Raw genomic sequence first — 18,240 nt, forward strand, 5'->3', positions numbered from 1 at the left:
CACTTCTACGTGTACGTCAGTAACCACATCGAGAGAATAAGGAGGTCTTCCAAGCCTGAACAGTGGCACTATATCCCATCTGAACTTAATCCAGCTGACCATGCCACTAGACCTATGTTTATAAGTTCTTTTGCTAACTCTTCTTGGCTTTCAGGTCCTAAGTTTCTGCTGGAACAGAAGGGAAGTGAACGGGTCCAGGAAGTCTTCAGCATCCAGGATCCATATGACGATCCAGAAGTCCACTCCGAGGTCAGTGCTCTGGCCACGAACACAAACCCAAACTCCAGCCTCGGCTACCAGCGCTTCGAACACTTCTCCAATTGGATGAAATTCGTCAAGACTATTATAAGGTTAGTCCACATTGCGAGATCTTATCACAGCTCACAGTGAGACAAAGACTGTAACAGTTGGCACGTCTGCCATAAACTACTCTCTGCTGGTGACATTTCTCACTATGAGTCCCTTATACAGTCATATGTGAAAGTTTGGGCACCCCTATTAATGTTAACCTTTTTTCTTTATAACAATTTTGGTTTTTGCAACAGCTATTTCAGTTTCATATATCTAATAACTGATGGACTCAGTTATATTTCTGGATTCAAATGAGGTTTATTGTACTAACAGAAAATGTGCAATCTGCATTTAAACAAAATTTGACCGGTGTAAAAGTATGGGCACCCTTATCATTTTCTTGATTTGAACACTCCTAACTACTTTTTACTGACTTCCTGAAGCACTAAATTGGTTTTGTAACCTCATTGAGCTTTGAACTTCATAGCCAGGTGTATCAAATCATGAGAAAAGGTATTTAAAGTGGCCACTTGCAAGTAGTTCTCCTATTTGATTCTCCTATGAAGAGTGGCATCATGGGCTCCTCAAAACAACTCTCAAATGATCTGAAAACAAAGATTATTCAACATAGCTTTTCAGGGGAAGGATACAAAAAGTTGTCTCAGAGACTTAACCTGTCAGTTTCCACTGTGAGGAACATAGTAAGGAAATGGAAGAACACAGGTACAGTTCTTGTTAAGCCCAGAAGTGGCAGGCCAAGAAAAATATCAGAAAGGCAGAGAAGAAGAATGGTGAGAACAGTCAAGGACAATCCACAGACCACCTCCAAAGACCTGCAGCATCATCTTGCTGCAGATGGTGTCACTGTGCATCGGTCAACAATACAGCGCATGCATAACGCCTTTTTGTATGACCAAACAACTCAATCTTTGTTTCATCAGTCCACAGGACCTTCTTCCAAAATGTAACTGGCTTGTTCTAATGTGCTTTTGCATACCTCAGGCGACTCTGTTTGTGGCGTGCTTGCAGAAACGGCTTCTTTCGCATCACTCTCCCATACAGCTTCTCCTTGTGCAAAGTGCGCTGTATTGTTGACCGATGCACAGTGACACCATCTGCAGCAAGATGATGCTGCAGGTCTTTGGAGGTGGTCTGTGGATTGTCCGTGACTGTTCTCAGCATTCTTCTTCTCTGCCTTTCTGATATTTTTCTTGGCCTGCCACTTCTGGGCTTAACAAGAACTGTACTTGTGTTCTTCCATTTCCTTACTATGTTCCTCACAGTGGAAACTGACAGGTTAAATCTCTGAGACAACTTTTTGTATCCTTCCCCTGAAAAGCTATGTTGAATAATCTTTGTTTTCAGATCATTTGAGAGTTGTTTTGAGGAGCCCATGATGCCAGTTTTCATAGGAGAATCAAATAGGAGAACTACTTGCAAGTGGCCACTTTAAATACCTTTTCTCATGATTTGATACACCTGGCTATGAAGTTCAAAGCTCAATGAGGTTACAAAACCAATTTAGTGCTTCAGGAAGTCAGTAAAAAGTAGTTAGGAGTGTTCAAATCAAGAAAATGATAAGGGTGCCCATATTTTTGCACTGGTCAAATTTTGTTTAAATGCAGATTGCACATTTTCTGTTAGTACAATAAACCTCATATGAATCCAGAAATATAACTGAGTCCATCAGTTATTAGATATATGAAACTGAAATACCTGTTGCAAAAACCAAAATTGCTATTAAGAAAAAAGGTTAACATTAATAGGGGTGCCCAAACTTTTACATATGACTGTAATACATTATGTCCAGCAGAGTGTATTCAGTACTGAATGGGAATGCTTATACCTCAAACAGCAGATCCCTCTGAAAAGGCCCATTGCCCATTTGAATCCAGTAATGGACAGCTTCGGTTTGCTGAGGGTCGGTGGTCGATTAAATCGAGCCAAGCTAGGGGTTTCAGAGCAACATCCTTGCATCATTCCCAGTAAACATCACATCACCGATCTACTGATTCGGCACTTTCATGAAAAATTCGAACACCAAGGCAGGCAAATCATAGAGGGCAAGCTATGGTCTGCAGGACTTTGGATCATAGGTATGAAAAGACGTGTAGCGGGATCAATACATCGCTGTGTGCAATGTTGCAAAACTAGAGAAAGACAGGTGAATCAGCAAATGGCTGACCTACCCTTCAACAGACTGAGTGCTGATCAGTCTTTCACCTACGTTGGCCTAGACGTCTTTGGGCCATGGATGGTCTCTGCACGCAGAACTCGAGGCAGTCATGCCAACAGCAAACGTTGGGCCGTACTATTCACTTGCATGAGTGTCCGTGCCATTCACATAGAGGTTATATAGTCTATGGACACATCCAGCCTGATTAACGCTCTTCGGTGGTTTCTAGCAGTCAGAGGATCAGAGAAACAGTTAAGGTCCGACCGCGGAAGCAGCTTTATCCGTGCACGTCGAGAGCTGGATATTGACATCAAGCCAATTCAGGATCAACTGGCAGAAAGAGGTTGCACCTGGATCTTCAATCCTCCACATGGTTCTCACATGGGAGGTTCCCGAGAAAGGATGATCGGGATCTCACGTAACACCTTGAACTCTGTGCTTATGGACATAAACTCTTCAAGACTTACGCATGAGACCTTGGTTACTCTTCTGGCTGAAGTTTCTGCCATAATCAACTCAAGACCCCTTGTCCCTGTATCAATGGATCCTGAAATGCCGACCATTCTTACGCCAGCTACTCTTCTGACCCAAAAGACCGGGTACTTACTAACAGTCAGTGGAGAGTTCACTCACGCAAACACCTACCAGAAACAGTAGAAACGTGTACAATACCTCGCTGATTACTCATGGAACCGGTGGAGAAAAGCGTATCTCGTGGTTCTGCAAGGAAGAAGAAAATAGCAACAGAGAAAACCGAACTTGAAAGGAGACATCGTGTTAATGAAGGAACAACAAGCTCAAAGGATCGACTGGCCTATGGGAATCGTTACAAAGACTTTCCCTAGTCAAGACGGTAAGGTCCGGAAGGTGGAGCTGAAGGTCCTTAGGAAAGGTGAGCCTAAGACATTTCAGAGGCCAATTGGTACTACCGACCGAGGACATTCCGGTAGGATAAACGATGAACAGAACACTGCACTAATACTTGCCCATTGGATTACAGTTGGGTTGGAGATAGTTTGGTCTAGTGCGGCTTCTCCAAACCGAAGATGAGTTTCCTTTGGATTATCTCAGGAGCTGACTCAAAGACATTTATTTATCTCATTTGAAGTTGTTATTATTGCATGCATGTTTTTGTTTGTTTTTCATTTCTAGGTTGTTGGACTTTATTTCAAGGACATTAATATAGTGAAATACCTTACAGAATTTCAGACGGGGAGTGTGCTGTTCCATGTAAGTTATCCTCTTCAGTTTCTATGCATTGTATCATTTCCATGTTGTGCATGGTATCTATTTTTGCATTCTGCTCTGCTGCCATCTGGTGGCCTTCTCTGTATAGCACCCTGTAATTCATTAATTTTATGGGCATGTCTTCCACTTCCGGTTCAGGGGTCACGTCATCTTCTTCCTGCTATAAAGAGGAGGATGAATGAACTCATGGAGATCAACATCCGACACCGCGGAGACACCATCACGTGTTTCTCAACGCAGTGATTCTAGAGCACTGCCCCCATCCCTTATGGGAAATATGTAAAACATGCAAAACAGAAGCCGCGGAGACACCATCACGTGTTTCTCAACGCAAGCAATGACCAGCCAGGTCTTTGCCCGGGAAGGAACAACCACGGGAAGGGCAGTCTCCAATGAAGGAAACCACCTATGCCAAAACATGGTATCCATCCACATAAAGCTGTTTCGGGGTATTGCCCCTCATCAGTGTGGAGTAGGAAACTGGCTGGTAGGAGCAATGCCTAGTAAAAAGACTATGAAGAGGAGGATGAATGAACTCATGGAGATCAACATCCGACACCGCGGAGACACCATCACGTGTTTCTCAACGCAGTGATTCTAGAGCACTGCCCCCATCCCTTATGGGAAATATGTAAAACATGCAAAACAGAAGCCGCAGAGACACCATCACGTGTTTCTCAACGCAAGCAATGACTAGCCAGGTCTTTGCCCGGGAAGGAACAACTACGGGAAGGGCAGTCTCCAATGAAGGAAACCACCTATGCCAAAACATGGTATCCATCCACATACAGCTGTTTCGGGGTATTGCCCCTCATCAGTGTGGAGTAGGAAACTGGCTGGTAGGAGCAATGCCTAGTAAAAAGACTATGAAGAGGAGGATGAATGAACTCATGGAGATCAACATCCGACACCGCGGAGACACCATCACGTGTTTCTCAACGCAGTGATTCTAGAGCACTGCCCCCATCCCTTATGGGAAATATGTAAAACATGCAAAACAGAAACCACAGAAACACCATCATGTGTTTCTCAACGCAAGCAATGACCAGCCAGGTCTTTGCCCGGGAAGGAACAACCACGGGAAGGGCAGTCTCCAATGAAGGAAACCACCTATGCCAAAACATGGTATCCATCCACATACAGCTGTTTCGGGGTATTGCCCCTCATCAGTGTGGAGTAGGAAACTGGCTGGTAGGAGCAATGCCTAGTAAAAAGACTATGAAGAGGAGGATGAATGAACTCATGGAGATCAACATCCAACACCGCAGAGAGACCATCACGTGTTTCTCAACGCAGTGATTCTAGAGCACTGCCCCCATCCCTTATGGGAAATATGTAAAACATGCAAACCAGAAGCCGCGGAGACACCATCACGTGTTTCTCAACGCAAGCAATGACCAGCCCTTCCCGTGGTTGTTCCTTCCCGGGCAAAGACCTGGCTGGTCATTGCTTGCGTTGAGAAACAAGTGATGGTGTCTCCGCGGCTTCTGTTTTGCATGTTTTACATATTTCCCATAAGGGATGGGGGCAGTGCTCTAGAATCACTGCGTTGAGAAACACGTGATGGTGTCTCCGTGGTGTCAGATGTTGATCTCCATGAGTTCATTCATCCTCCTCTTCATAGTCTTTTTACTAGGCATTGCTCCTACCAGCCAGTTTCCTACTCCACACTGATGAGGGGCAATACCCCGAAACAGCTGTATGTGGATGGATACCATGTTTTGGCATAGGTGGTTTCCTTCATTGGAGACTGCCCTTCCCGTGGTTGTTCCTTCCCGGGCAAAGACCTGGCTGGTCATTGCTTGCGTTGAGAAACACGTGATGGTGTCTCCGCGGCTTCTGTTTTGCATGTTTTACATATTTCCCATAAGGGATGGGGGCAGTGCTCTAGAATCACTGCGTTGAGAAACACGTGATGGTGTCTCCGCGGCTTCTGTTTTGCATCTTCTTCCTGCTGGCAGCCATTTAATTTTAGTCTTCTTGCTGTTGTGAGAGGACACGCTTGAACCAGGCTTAGGAAGGCATCAGTCTTTCGACCACTCGCTGTTACTCGCTGTCACAAATACACTTGCTGTACTTGGCTCAACTTTGGAGAAGTTACTGTATAACCATCGTACGCTGTATGTCCAGATTTAAAAATAAACAAGTCTGGATTGCACAATCCTTGGTATGCATCATCCCTCTGGATGCTGAACAGCATTGGTCCTGTCTGCTCTGCATGGAGGAAATGGAAGGTAGGAATCTCTCACCACCCCTATTAAGCAACCACACCTCCATTCGCCTCATGTGGGGACAGAACACTCCCCAATACAGATATTCTCCAGATCTTTCAGATTTCAGGGCTGTCTGTTGTGAATTCCCTTGCTCGGATTTCTGAGCCGAAGCTCCCTCTGCTCCCTCTGGTGGTTACTGAGAGTAGTGGAGCTGGCCAGGTTGATGGAAGTTTCCCACCTGACGACGATAATTGGGAACCTGGGATTACTGGCTGGGAGCATATAATTGTGCTGGCTGCTCTTGAAGGTTGCTGGTGATTTTCCTCCTTGTGCATTTGGAGTTCTTTTGTCCCCTGCCTGATCTGCATGGTTCAGTTAAGTGATTCTTTTGCTAATCCTTTGCATCTAATTTGGTTGTGCCTTTTTTTGCTTTCTGCTTTGTTGCTAGGGTTCAGCGCACTCCCTGCTGGGGGCAGCACTGGGCCCTGCTCTATATGTTACAGCTTGTGTCAGTTTGTTCAGTTCCCTGTTATGTTAGTATCTGTTGCTTTGCTTCCAGTTTATACCAGAGTGCTGATCTAGCGGGGGTGAGGTCGGGTGGCCTCAGATATTTTGTATATCAGAAGTCTTGGATTTTTTTAGGGTTTTGTGCGTGATTGCAGACAGTGTCTTTTCTGTCCTGTCCTGTCTAGACAGCTTGGGCCCCACCGTTTGCTCAGTCTGTTTTCTGCCTGTGTTTGTGTCTCATCTTGTCTCACCGACAATATATGTTTGGGGGCTGTCTATTCCATTGGGGATCTGCTCCGGGGCAGTTTAGATTTCACCTTTCTGACTTCAGGCTTGGTTAGTTCTCCGGCTGTGACAAAGCACCTAGGGCATCGTAGGAACGCTCCACGGCTACTGCTAGTTGTGTTCATAGGATCAGGGCCTGCAATCCGCTTAGTTACCAACCTCTTTGGTTTTCTGGTGGCTTAGCCTGTTCCTGCCATCCTCCTCGGTGACCCATTCATAACAGCTATCGCTGGGCAACATTAAGTTTCATCTTCCTTCAAAGATTTTCTGTTGAGTTCAGATCTGGAGACAGTCCAGGATTTTGAAATACTTCTTAAGGAGCCACTCCTTAGATGCCCTGGCTGAGTGTTTTGGCATTGTCATGCTGGAAGACCTAACCACAACCCATCTTCAATGCTCTTACTGAGGGAAGGAGGTTGTTGGCCAAAATCTCGCAATACATAACCCCAATCATCCTCCCTTCAATAAGGTGCAGTTGTAATTTCCCCTTTGTAGAAAAGCACCCCCAAAGTATGCTGTTTCCCCCACCATGCTTCATGGTTGGGACAGTGTTCTTGGGGTTGAACTGCAATACTTATTTCATGCAATAAAATGCAATAAATGCAATAAAATGTCTTTCACAGTTGAAGTGTATTTGCGAAAAGAATTACCGACCTGTCCATTCTTTGTATGGGAAATTGGAAAATTTGCTAAATCGTCAGTGTATCAAATACTTATTTTCCCCACTGTAGTTGCGACCCACCTGCCTGCTGTGCTTGGCACCCTTTTCTGTCGGCACAGAGCGGTCACTGACCACTCCTGATGGCAATTCAGCAATTTCTTCTGCCATCATATTAACAAAGCAGCTGTTTATTTTCCACTCTGCTCTGTTGACAGGGCAGGACTTCCGACGTCATTCTGACTGACAACTGGATCCCCGCTGCCTAACTGGGGAGAGCTGGCTGTCAATAAGCATGACGTTGGAAGTCCGGCCCTGCCAGCAGAGCATCCTGGAAGAGGACATGCTGATCTGTTGATAGAGTGCAGCTGGATGGCTGTCAGGAGAAGTCTGTGATCAATCTTTGTATAGCGGAGAATGGTGCTGGCAAAGGTAGGTCGCAACAACCTGCCTATTAGTGCTTTGGCACATTTTTTTAAAAAAAAGTCCTGAATATCTCGTTTAATATAAGCTAATATGTCCAGGTACATGTAGCTAGATCATAATCACCAAAGAGTTAAAGCTTGTGCGGTTTATGGAAATCATCTTTCTGCCAGTTAAAGTACTAATTTTTGAGCACGTAGATTTTACTCACATTGAGCACATTTTCTGCCATCAAGCACATCTGGGACATCATTGGTTGGCAATTGCAAAGGGAGCGGCCAGCAGTGGAACTTGATGATTTGCAGGCCCAAGGGCATTCAGCATGGTAGAGCATTCCTCAGACAAACATTAATAAGGCCTCTTTCACACATCAGGTTTTCGCCGTCAGGCGCGATCCGGCGCTTTTGACAAAAACCGGATCCGGCGAAATGCAATGCCGGATCCGGTTTCCCCCCATTGACTTGCATTAGAGCCGGATCGAGCCGGATAGCCATGCGTTTCATCCGGTTTTCGCCGGATCCGGAAATGTGTCGCAATCCGGCGTCTGGAAAAAACGGCTACTGTAACGTTTTTTGTTTCCGGCGAAAAAGCCGGACACGCCGGATCCGGCGTGTCCGGCTTTTTCACACAATGAAAGCCTATGAGCACCGCAATGCGCCGGATCCGGCGACAGCCGGATCCGGTGGCCGGATCCGTTTCTTTTGGTCTGAGCATGCTCAGTAGCTCTGCCCACAAGACACATATATAAAAGCATGACAGTGGGACCCTCAGCCACACCCAACATGCCACCCAAGACAGCAACCAGGTGCATGAGAAGGCAGGAGACCACTGCAGCAGCACCATCAGCACCATCACCACCCCAAATGGAGCAGCATGCTGAACAACGGGAGGGGAGTCCAGCAGCAGATGAGAGATGGTAATTATCAAATCCCCCATTCCTCCAAACTAGGGCCATGGAATATCAAGATATTCATTGGCCCTTTGTTTCTCTTTATTCAACAGCCGCCCAAGAGATGCAGCAGCAGCAACAGTGGCAGCACTGGCAGCAGCAGTAACACCACCCACAGGAATGGAGTCTGGCCAGCAGGAAGACAGCACATCTTCTTCTGGGAGCCCTCCCTCGCACCGTCAGCGTTTGACGGTAAGTTTTTATTCATTGCCTTTTATTTCAAAACAGGAATCACAAGATGAAGAGGAGCTCCCAGAAGAAGAAGGAAGGGGTGGACAGACACCTGGAGTGGGCTCACAATTGGTAAGTTTTTTGCATCAAACGTAGAAACACAACATCACACTACACACAACACATAGAAAACAATGTTCTGCAGACCACACACAGCAAACAAATGCCTACATCCAAAGACATAACATTTTTTGTTTTCTTCTCTAGTCTTCCCAATCTGGTGCTCGGCCAAGAGGTCCTCGCAGTGCCTCCCAGGGTCGTCGGCGACAGCAACGCGGCGGTCACCAGCGTGTAAGTATAAATATTTTTGCTTTGTTTTTTTGCACTTTTTATTTCATTTCTTTTGTGGAGGCTAATTATGTTATTTTTGTCTTTTTCTTTAACAGCCTTCACAGCGTGCTCCCGACTCTGACGGTGAGGATGGAGGGATTGATGTGGACCACCTCATCGATCTCGTCAGAGAAAGGGAGCCGCTATGGAATATGGCTGACCGCCGCCATGCTGACCTGATCGTTACCCGACGACTCTGGGAGGAAATCTGTTCGCTCCTTGTGGACCGCTGGGAGGACCTCGATGCTCGGGCCCAGATTAAAGAGCGTAAGTATATACAGTACCGGTTGCTTGATGTAAACCAGTGTTTCCCGAACTCCAGTCCTCGTGGTCCCCACGGATCATGTGTTCAGGATTTCCATTTACTATGGAAATCCTGAAAACATTACCCCTGGGGACCATGAGGCCTGGAGTTTGGGAAACACTGATGTTGTATACTAACCACTCCTTTCTCGTTTCAGGGGACAGAATTGTGAAGCGGTGGCGGTCTGTGAGGGATCGTTTCAAGGAGTTCAATAAAGAGATGCGGGCCCCGTGTGGATCTGGAGGACGCAGGAGCAAGTACAAGCACGCACAAGCCCTGTCGTTCCTCTGGGAAACAATGGTCACCAGAAGGTAAATATTACACACCACATGTGAAAAAAAATGTTTAGATGTAACTTTTTTTTTTCAGCCAGGGCCATACCATGTCACTATCTTAATTGTTTTTTTTTCTCTTTATTCCACAGCATGGTGAGCAGCACTCGGGAGCCTGCACGATTGGACCCTTCTGAGGCGATCCCTGAGGAGACTGGCACCGAGGGACACTTCGACTGCCCCGGTACATCTGCACCTTCCCAGCCTTCCCACACATTCGAAGCTGCTGGTGAGGAGATCGCTTTCCCTTTACCCCACCCTTCCCTTTACCCCACCCTTCTGCCCCTGCCACCTCTAGTACACCTGCGGGTACTGGGCGGCAGCGGCAGAGGGGTCAGGAAAAGACTTATGCGCCAGAGTTCTTGCATCTGAATGCATCTTTCCAGAACTGTCTAAAAGTCTTGTCAGAGCAAATCTCCGCAGGCTTTCAGCAGATCAACTCCAGCATTTTGGAGGTGAAGACACTTCTGCAAACCATGCATTCAGAAGCAAGATCTTCGCCAAACCACACCTTTTTCAGGTCTGTTGTGGAGCGCATGGAAATGCTCTCTCCTACCCAGCAGATGCATGTAATGCATTCATGCCACGGTGCTCTCCAGCACGTTACCTCCCAACCTCCTCCTCCCACCACAGTAGTTCCTCCACCTGCACCCCCTCCAGCCACTTTCCATCCTCCCCCTCCTATTACATACCATCCACCTCCCCAGCACCAGCCACCTCCCCAGCACCAGCCACCTCCCCAGTACCAGCAACCTCCCGAGTACCAGCAACCTCCCCAGTACCAGCAACCTCCCCAGTACCAGCAACCTCCCCAGTTCCAGCAACCTCCCCAGTACCAGACATCTCCCCACTTCCAGCAACCTGCCCCGTACCAAACTCCTTCCCCGTACCAAACTCCTTCCCCATACAACTTGCCATCAACATCATCTGCTCCTACAGTCCCTGCCCAACCCTCCACTCCACCGCCCACCACCTCTTCTGCCTCCCACATGTCCACCCATTCTGTAGCTTTTTCCACACCTTCACCTCTAACTGTTCCTTCCCCACCACGATCCCAGTCCTCTCTCCACACTCCCAGTGTCGAAGTGTCCCGCAGCCCCTCCAGCAGTATTTCCACCCCACACTACACAGATTTATAATGTGTTTTTTAATAAAAATGCCTATTGGTTTTAAAACCTTTATTAAAAAAGTTTTTTGCACATTAAAAACATTTTACAAAAAAAAAATATTTTAAATAAAAGTTAAATTATCGTTTCACAATGGTTGTCTGTCATTTCTTTCTGCGGCGAACTATGTTTAAAAAAAAGGTTAAATACAGGGTATTTCAAAGGTAAAAAGGTATTCAAAACCAGGTATACAACTGTGGGTACATTTTACCTTTTTGCCACAGTTGTGTTCCTGGTTGTGTTTGAAGCAAAGTATTTCACCTAAAAAGTTGTGTTTATTGTTGGTGATTTCCTAACAATGTACACAACTTTTGTGAAATACTTTGCATAAAACACAGCCAGGTACACACCTGTGGCCTAAAGGTAAAAATAGTAAGACCATGACAAGATAGCCAACTTTGGTTGGCAAAAGTATATACTGTTGGTACAGAAGGTACACAAGTTTGGTTAAGGGCACAAATCTTTCACACTCTGTCATCCTGCCAGTGTACTCTGCCTTGAGGTGACATAAAGTATAGTGCAAAATTGTCCCTCATTACTGAAACCGTCACAGAACTTCTAGTGGTAATGTCATGGTAATCTTGCAAGGTGGTTTCTTCAGAGGTGTCCTCAATGGAAATGGGTTCCTTGCAGATAACAAAATTGTGAAGTACCACGCAAGCTTTGATCACCTCGTCCACAGTTTCTGTCTTGAGGTAGATCGCAGTCAATAGGACCCGCCATTTGGCTGTCAGAATACCAAAGGTACATTCAACCATTCTTCTTGCTCTTGTGAGGCGGTAATTTAAAATGCGTTTTGTTCTTGACAATCCTCTGCTAGAGTACGGTTTCAAAACGTGTTCTGACAGCTGGAAGGCTTCATCCCCTACACAGACAAATGGCATAGGTGGACCAGATGTTTGCGGCAGCGGTCTAGGGGGTGGGAACTGGAAGGTGTTTCCATACAGTTTACGCCCCATGGCAGACAGTTTGAAAACTTGAGAGTCATTGGAGTGGCCATAGGCCCCAATATCAACAGCAATAAATTTGTATTCCGCGTCAGCGATGGCCATGAGGACAATTGAAAAATATTTCTTATAATTGAAATATTCCGATCCCGATCCGGCTGGCTTTACAATGCGGATATGTTTCCCGTCCACAGCGCCCAAGCAGTTCGGAAACTGACATATCTGTTGAAACTTTTCTGAAATTTCAATTCACCTCTCTGTTGTGGGCCCTGGTAAAAACTCTTCAGCTAAGGAGTCCCACAGTGCACGGCATGTGTACTTCACTATTCCAGATATGGTGGAAATCCCGAGTCTGTACTGGAAATGCAGTGACGAAAGGGATTCTCCAGTTGCAAGAAATCTGTGGGGAATTAAAAAACAATCAATTAGTTTTAAATCACAGCATTACATACCAAAACTCAGCTATAACACTTGGAGATACAAACTACCACCAACAAGATTGCAGTGAAAGTGTGCTCTGATGCGAGCACATCCAATAAATGTGGCTTACCTTAAAGTCACCATCAGACGCTCTGCGGGTGAAACAGAGAAGCGGCAATAGGTGTCCGCTTTTCTTATGAGGTGTGCAATGCGCTCCACCAAGTAATCAAAACTCTCCATTTTCATCCGAACATATCCAAAAAATGTATCCGGGTTTCGTCTAAGGTCCATGCAGAGTGTAGAATAGACCCCACGCGTCATTCTCTTGGCTGTGATGGGGTGGATCCACAAACGTCGTCTACGATGCCTGATGCGCTGCTGTCTCGCTCTCTCCTTCTACAGAACAATCACCCTCAAACGATTCGCCTCCGCTGTAAAATCCGCCAAATTCTTCAAAATATTTCCAATCACAACATCCATCTTCGCCCGTAACTTGCTCTTCTCTCCAACCTGCACTTTCTCCTCTACAACCTGTCAAAGAAGGGCTGTAGGAACACGCTATATATAGTTTTTCAGTAGCCAATCCCATTCGGAAGGCCACAAGGGGCGATTTTAAAAACCGGATCCGGCGTAATCCGTCGAAAAACGGAACAAAAACCGGATTAACCGGATGAGACGGATCCGGTTTTGACTGTCAAGAACAAGACGGATCCGGCAGAAAAACGGATCCGTCACATCCGGTTTTACGAAATATTTGCCGGATCCGGCGCTCCGGCACGACGCCGGATCACGCCTGACGCCGAAAACCTGATGTGTGAAAGTAGCCTAACCTCATTGATAGCATGCCATGGCGTGTAAGTGCGTCCTATTTATTTTGCACATAATATGCTAATTTTAAAATATCAAATTTGTTAAAATTAAACAATTAAAACAAATACATCCAAAACAGTGTAAGTCAATGGAGGACAACATAAAATATATTTCTATGATTACAATTAGTGAAAATATTAACATATCATAGCTATAGGCTATCCTTATTTACAAAAATAGATATAAAGGACTTGTAGTTCATATTAATCAAGCGAAGTCTTAATGACAAAACATACGATCTAAGGATAAGGAAAGACATATTTGTAGAGATAATATAGCATGTGGTCGTGGCGCCCCAACGCACGTTTCACCCTTTGTTCTTCAGGGATTGTGTCAGAAAAGGAGCAAACAGGTGGCTATATATAGGTAATAGTATATACTAATTGATCTAAATAACTAATGGCAACCTGACTGTTTGTTGTATGTGAAATTAAGCAAATGTAGCTTATCTGCCTAGATCTCCAAACAAATGCAGGATGCAGTGGACCCATGTGGTTAAGATGGTGGCAACACAGGTGCAGAAATACCCATGAGGCAACCACTCACAACCTACCAATCTCAATGGAGGGGGTGGCTGCCTGGTATATTACTGCACAAAAAAGACTTGCATGCAGCGCTGTTCACACAATGGAAATGCACAGTATCCTGGTTAACAGCCTATTAGTGACGCCCTTCTACTAGATCAGGCGGGATGCTCAGCTCTATGAGAATGCATCCCATGTGAACAGACACCACAGTTTACAAGACCAAATGGGCCCAACTGCACCCTCAAAAAAATGTGCAAAAAACACTTATATGTGCATTTGTTTGGAGGCCTGGGCAAGTAAGCATCTTTGCCTTTTGCTTGTATAGAGGAACCAAGCATGTATATGTTATCCTACATCAACCTAGCATGTTACTGTGATGTATATAGTTGTTCCAAGGTGGGCAAGTGGTCAAAAAAGAAAAGTACAGAGGGCAAAGTGGATACATAGTAACATACAGTAGTTATTAAGGTTGAAGGGAGACTTTAAGTCCATCTAGTTCAACCATATCCTATCCTAACCTGCCCTAACATGTTGATCCAGAGGAAGGAAAAAAAAACCATGTGGCAAACAGTAAGCTTCACATTGGGGAAAAAAATTCCTTCCCGACTTCACATACGGCAATCAGACTAGCTCCCTAGATCAACGCAATATTAAGGAAACTAGTGTATATACCCTGTAATATTATACTTTTCAAGAAAGGCATCCAGTCCCTTCTTAAATTTTAGTAGTGAATCACTCATGACAACATCGTATGGCAGAGAGTTCCATCGTCTCACTGCTCTTACAGTAAATAATCCGCGTCTGTGAGTATGGTTAAACCTTCTTTCCTCCAGACGTAGAGGATGCCCCCTTGTCCCCGTCATAGATCTAAGAGTAAAAAGATCATTAGAAAGGTCTTTGTACTGTCCCCGCATATATTTATACATTGTAATAAGATCACCCCTAAGCCTTCGATTCTCCAAACTAAAGAGCTGAGACCTGCTGATTTTTTTAACTACTAGGAAAGATACTACAGTTCTGAAATATACAAATTATATTTTTGCAGTTCACTTTCTTTCTAATAATTGGCTACTTTATTCTAATTTTAGTCTAAAAGGAAGAGAAAAAGAGCTGCATCAAAATGGGTTCATCACACAGAAACTGCAAGAAACAGGCTTGTCTGTAACAGCTGCCTGACAGAGCAATCTCGGTCACCCATTAACAGTTGCTAGGCGGCGAATCATATGAAATACAAAAATCTCATCATCATTGTTAAGATGATGACCTGGACCACAGACGAACGTCTGCAAGACGTGTAGCAGAAGAATGTTGCAATTCAATGCTTGCTGCACAATGCTAAATGTCACTATTTCCTGCGGCTCAAGCATGGCTTAACTTCCTCAATGGACTGAAAATTATCCCTACTTATTAGCAAACACAAATACTCATTTCTTGTGTTTGATGTGCTAGCTGTAGAATGGTGCATGTCACCAAAAGGGAGAGCCAAAAACTGATTTTTTTTTTTATATTTTATATACATAAGATATATATATCTTCCCCTAATATCCCACATCGTCCCGTCAGCCAGAGCCACCAGACTACTACCCCTAATATTCCACATCATCCCGTCAGCCAGAGTCACCGGACTACTACCCCTAATATCGCACATCATCCCTTCAGCTAAGCATCTCTGGGAACTCCTTCAAGACTGTTGGAAGACTATTTCCGGTGAATACCTCTTGAAGCTCATCAAGAGAATCCCAAGAGTGTGCAAAGTAGTAATCAAAGCAAAAGGTGGCTACTTTGAAGAACCTAGAATATAAGACATACAGTATTTTCAGTTGTTTCACACTGTTTTGTTAATTATATAATTCCACATGTGTTAATCCATAGTTTTGATGCCTTCAGAGTGAATCTACAATTTTCATAGTCATGAAAATAAAGAAAACTCTTTGATTGAGAAGGTGTGTCCAAACTTTTGGTCTGTACTGTATATATGTATATATACTAGCTGAAGAGTCCGGCGCTGCCTGGGCATAGCAACTAACTACGGTTAGTTATAACAAATTATAATGATTATATCTATATATATATATCTGAGTGTAGAGCCCCGCCCACTCCGCATAGCCACATTCACTATAATATCTCACATCATCCCATCAGCCAGTGCTACCAGACTACTACCCCTAATATCCCACATCGTCCTGTCAGCCAGAGCCACCAGACTACTACCCCTAATATTCCACATCATCCCGTCAGCCAGAGTCACCGGACTACTACCCCTAATATCCCACATCATCCCTTCAGCTAAGCATCTCTGGGAACTCCTTCAAGACTGTTGGAAGGCCATTTCCGGTGAATACCTCTTGAAGCTCATCAAGAGAATCCCAAGAGTGTGCAAAGTAGTAATCAAAGCAAAAGGTGGCTACTTTGAAGAACCTAGAATATAAGACATACAGTATTTTCAGTTGTTTCACACTGTTTTGTTAATTATATAATTCCACATGTGTTAATCCATAGTTTTGATGCCTTCAGAGTGAATCTACAATTTTCATAGTCATGAAAATAAAGAAAACTCTTTGATTGAGAAGGTGTGTCCAAACTTTTGGTCTGTACTGTATATATGTATATATACTAGCTGAAGAGTCCGGCGCTGCCTGGGCATAGCAACTAACTACGGTTAGTTATAACAAATTATAATGATTATATCTATATATATATATCTGAGTGTAGAGCCCCACCCACTCCGCATAGCCACATTCACTATAATATCTCACATCATCCCATCAGCCAGTGCTACCAGACTACTACCCCTAATATCCCACATCGTCCTGTCAGCCAGAGCCACCGGACTACTACCCCTAATATCCCACATCATCCCGTCAGCCAGAGCCACCGGATTACTACCACTAATATCCCACATCATCCCGTCAGCCATAGCCTCCAGATTACTACCCCTAATATCCCACATCATCCCGTCAGCCATAGCCACCGGACAACAACCACTAACATCCCACATCATCCCATCAGCCAGAGCCACCAGACTACTACTTCTAATATCCCACATCATCCCTTCAGCCAGAGCCACCGGACAACTACCCCTAATATCCCACATCATCCCTTCACAGCCGCCGGACGACTACCACTAATATTCCACATCATCCCGTCAGAGCCACCGGACTACTACCCCTGATATCCAACATCATCCCATCAGAGCAGTCGGACTACTACCCCTAATATCCCACATCGTCCCGTCAGCCAGCGCCACCGGACTACTTCCCCTAATATCCCACATCGTCCCGTCAGCCAGAGCCACCAGACTACTACCCCTAATATTCCACATCATCCCATCAGCAAGAGTCACCGGACTACTACCCCTAATATCCCACATCATCCCACCAGCAAGAGTCACCGGACTACTACCCCTAATATCCCACATCATCCCTTCAGCCAGAGCCACCGGACAACTACCACTAATATCCCACATCATCCCGTCACAGCCGCCGGACTACTACAACTAATATTCCACATCATCCCATCAGAGCCACCGGATTCCACCCCTAATATCCCACATCATCCCGTCAGAGAAGCTGGACTACTACCCTTAATATCCCACATCATCCCGTCAGCCAGAGCCACCGGACTACTACCCCTAATATCCCACATCATCCCATCAGAGAAGCTGGACTACTACCCTTAATATCCCACATCATCCCGTCAGCCAGAGCCACCGGACTACAACCCCTAATATCCCACATCATCCCATCAGCCTGGGGTCAGAACCTGTGCGCTGAGTGGAACGGTCTTAACTTCAGTACCAGGGATCCCTTTAAGAGAGGCCTGGAGTCAGAACCAGAGCGCTGAGTGGATTTACCCTGACTTCCATACCAATAATCCCTTTAATAGAAGCCTGGAGTGAGAAACAGAGCGCTGAGGGATTTACCCTAACTTCCATACCGGAGATCCCGTTAAGCGAGGCCTGGGGTCAGTACCAAAGCGCAGAGTGGATTTGCCCTCACTTCCATACCGGGGATCCCTTTAAGAGGGGCCTGGCATCAGAGCCAGAGCGCTGATTGGAATTGCCCTAATCTCCATACCTATGATTCCTTTAATAGACTGGGTCAGAAGCAGAGCGCTGAGTGGATTTGCCCTGACTTGCATACGAATGATCCCTTTAATAGAATCCTGGGGTCAGAACCACAGCGCTGAGTGGAACGGTCCTATCTTACATACCGGGGATCCCTTTAAGAGAGCCGGGGATCAGTACCAGAGCATTTGAAGGCAATTGCCCTGACTTCCATACCGGGGATCCCTTCAAGAGAGCCTGGGGTCAGAACCAGAACGCTGAGTGGAATTGCCAGAACTGCCATACCAGGGATCCCTT

The 18,240-nt window shown here is 45.4% G+C and overlaps 1 long non-coding RNA gene across 1 annotated transcript; it reads left to right on the forward strand.

Moving 5' to 3' along the window:
* The first annotated feature begins 66 nt into the window (after nucleotides 1-66).
* LOC141086324 (uncharacterized) lies at nucleotides 67-16,473 on the forward strand. The gene is made up of 3 exons (XR_012231583.1): nucleotides 67-350; nucleotides 3,620-3,697; nucleotides 14,966-16,473. It is a non-coding gene; the product is annotated as an uncharacterized lncRNA (long non-coding RNA).
* Nucleotides 16,474-18,240: the final 1,767 nt, after the last annotated feature.

This window comes from Dendrobates tinctorius, unplaced genomic scaffold (assembly GCF_039654945.1).
Source record: "Dendrobates tinctorius isolate UK_male_01 unplaced genomic scaffold, ASM3965494v1 ptg000007l, whole genome shotgun sequence".
NCBI classification, from domain to species: Eukaryota; Metazoa; Chordata; class Amphibia; order Anura; family Dendrobatidae; genus Dendrobates; species Dendrobates tinctorius.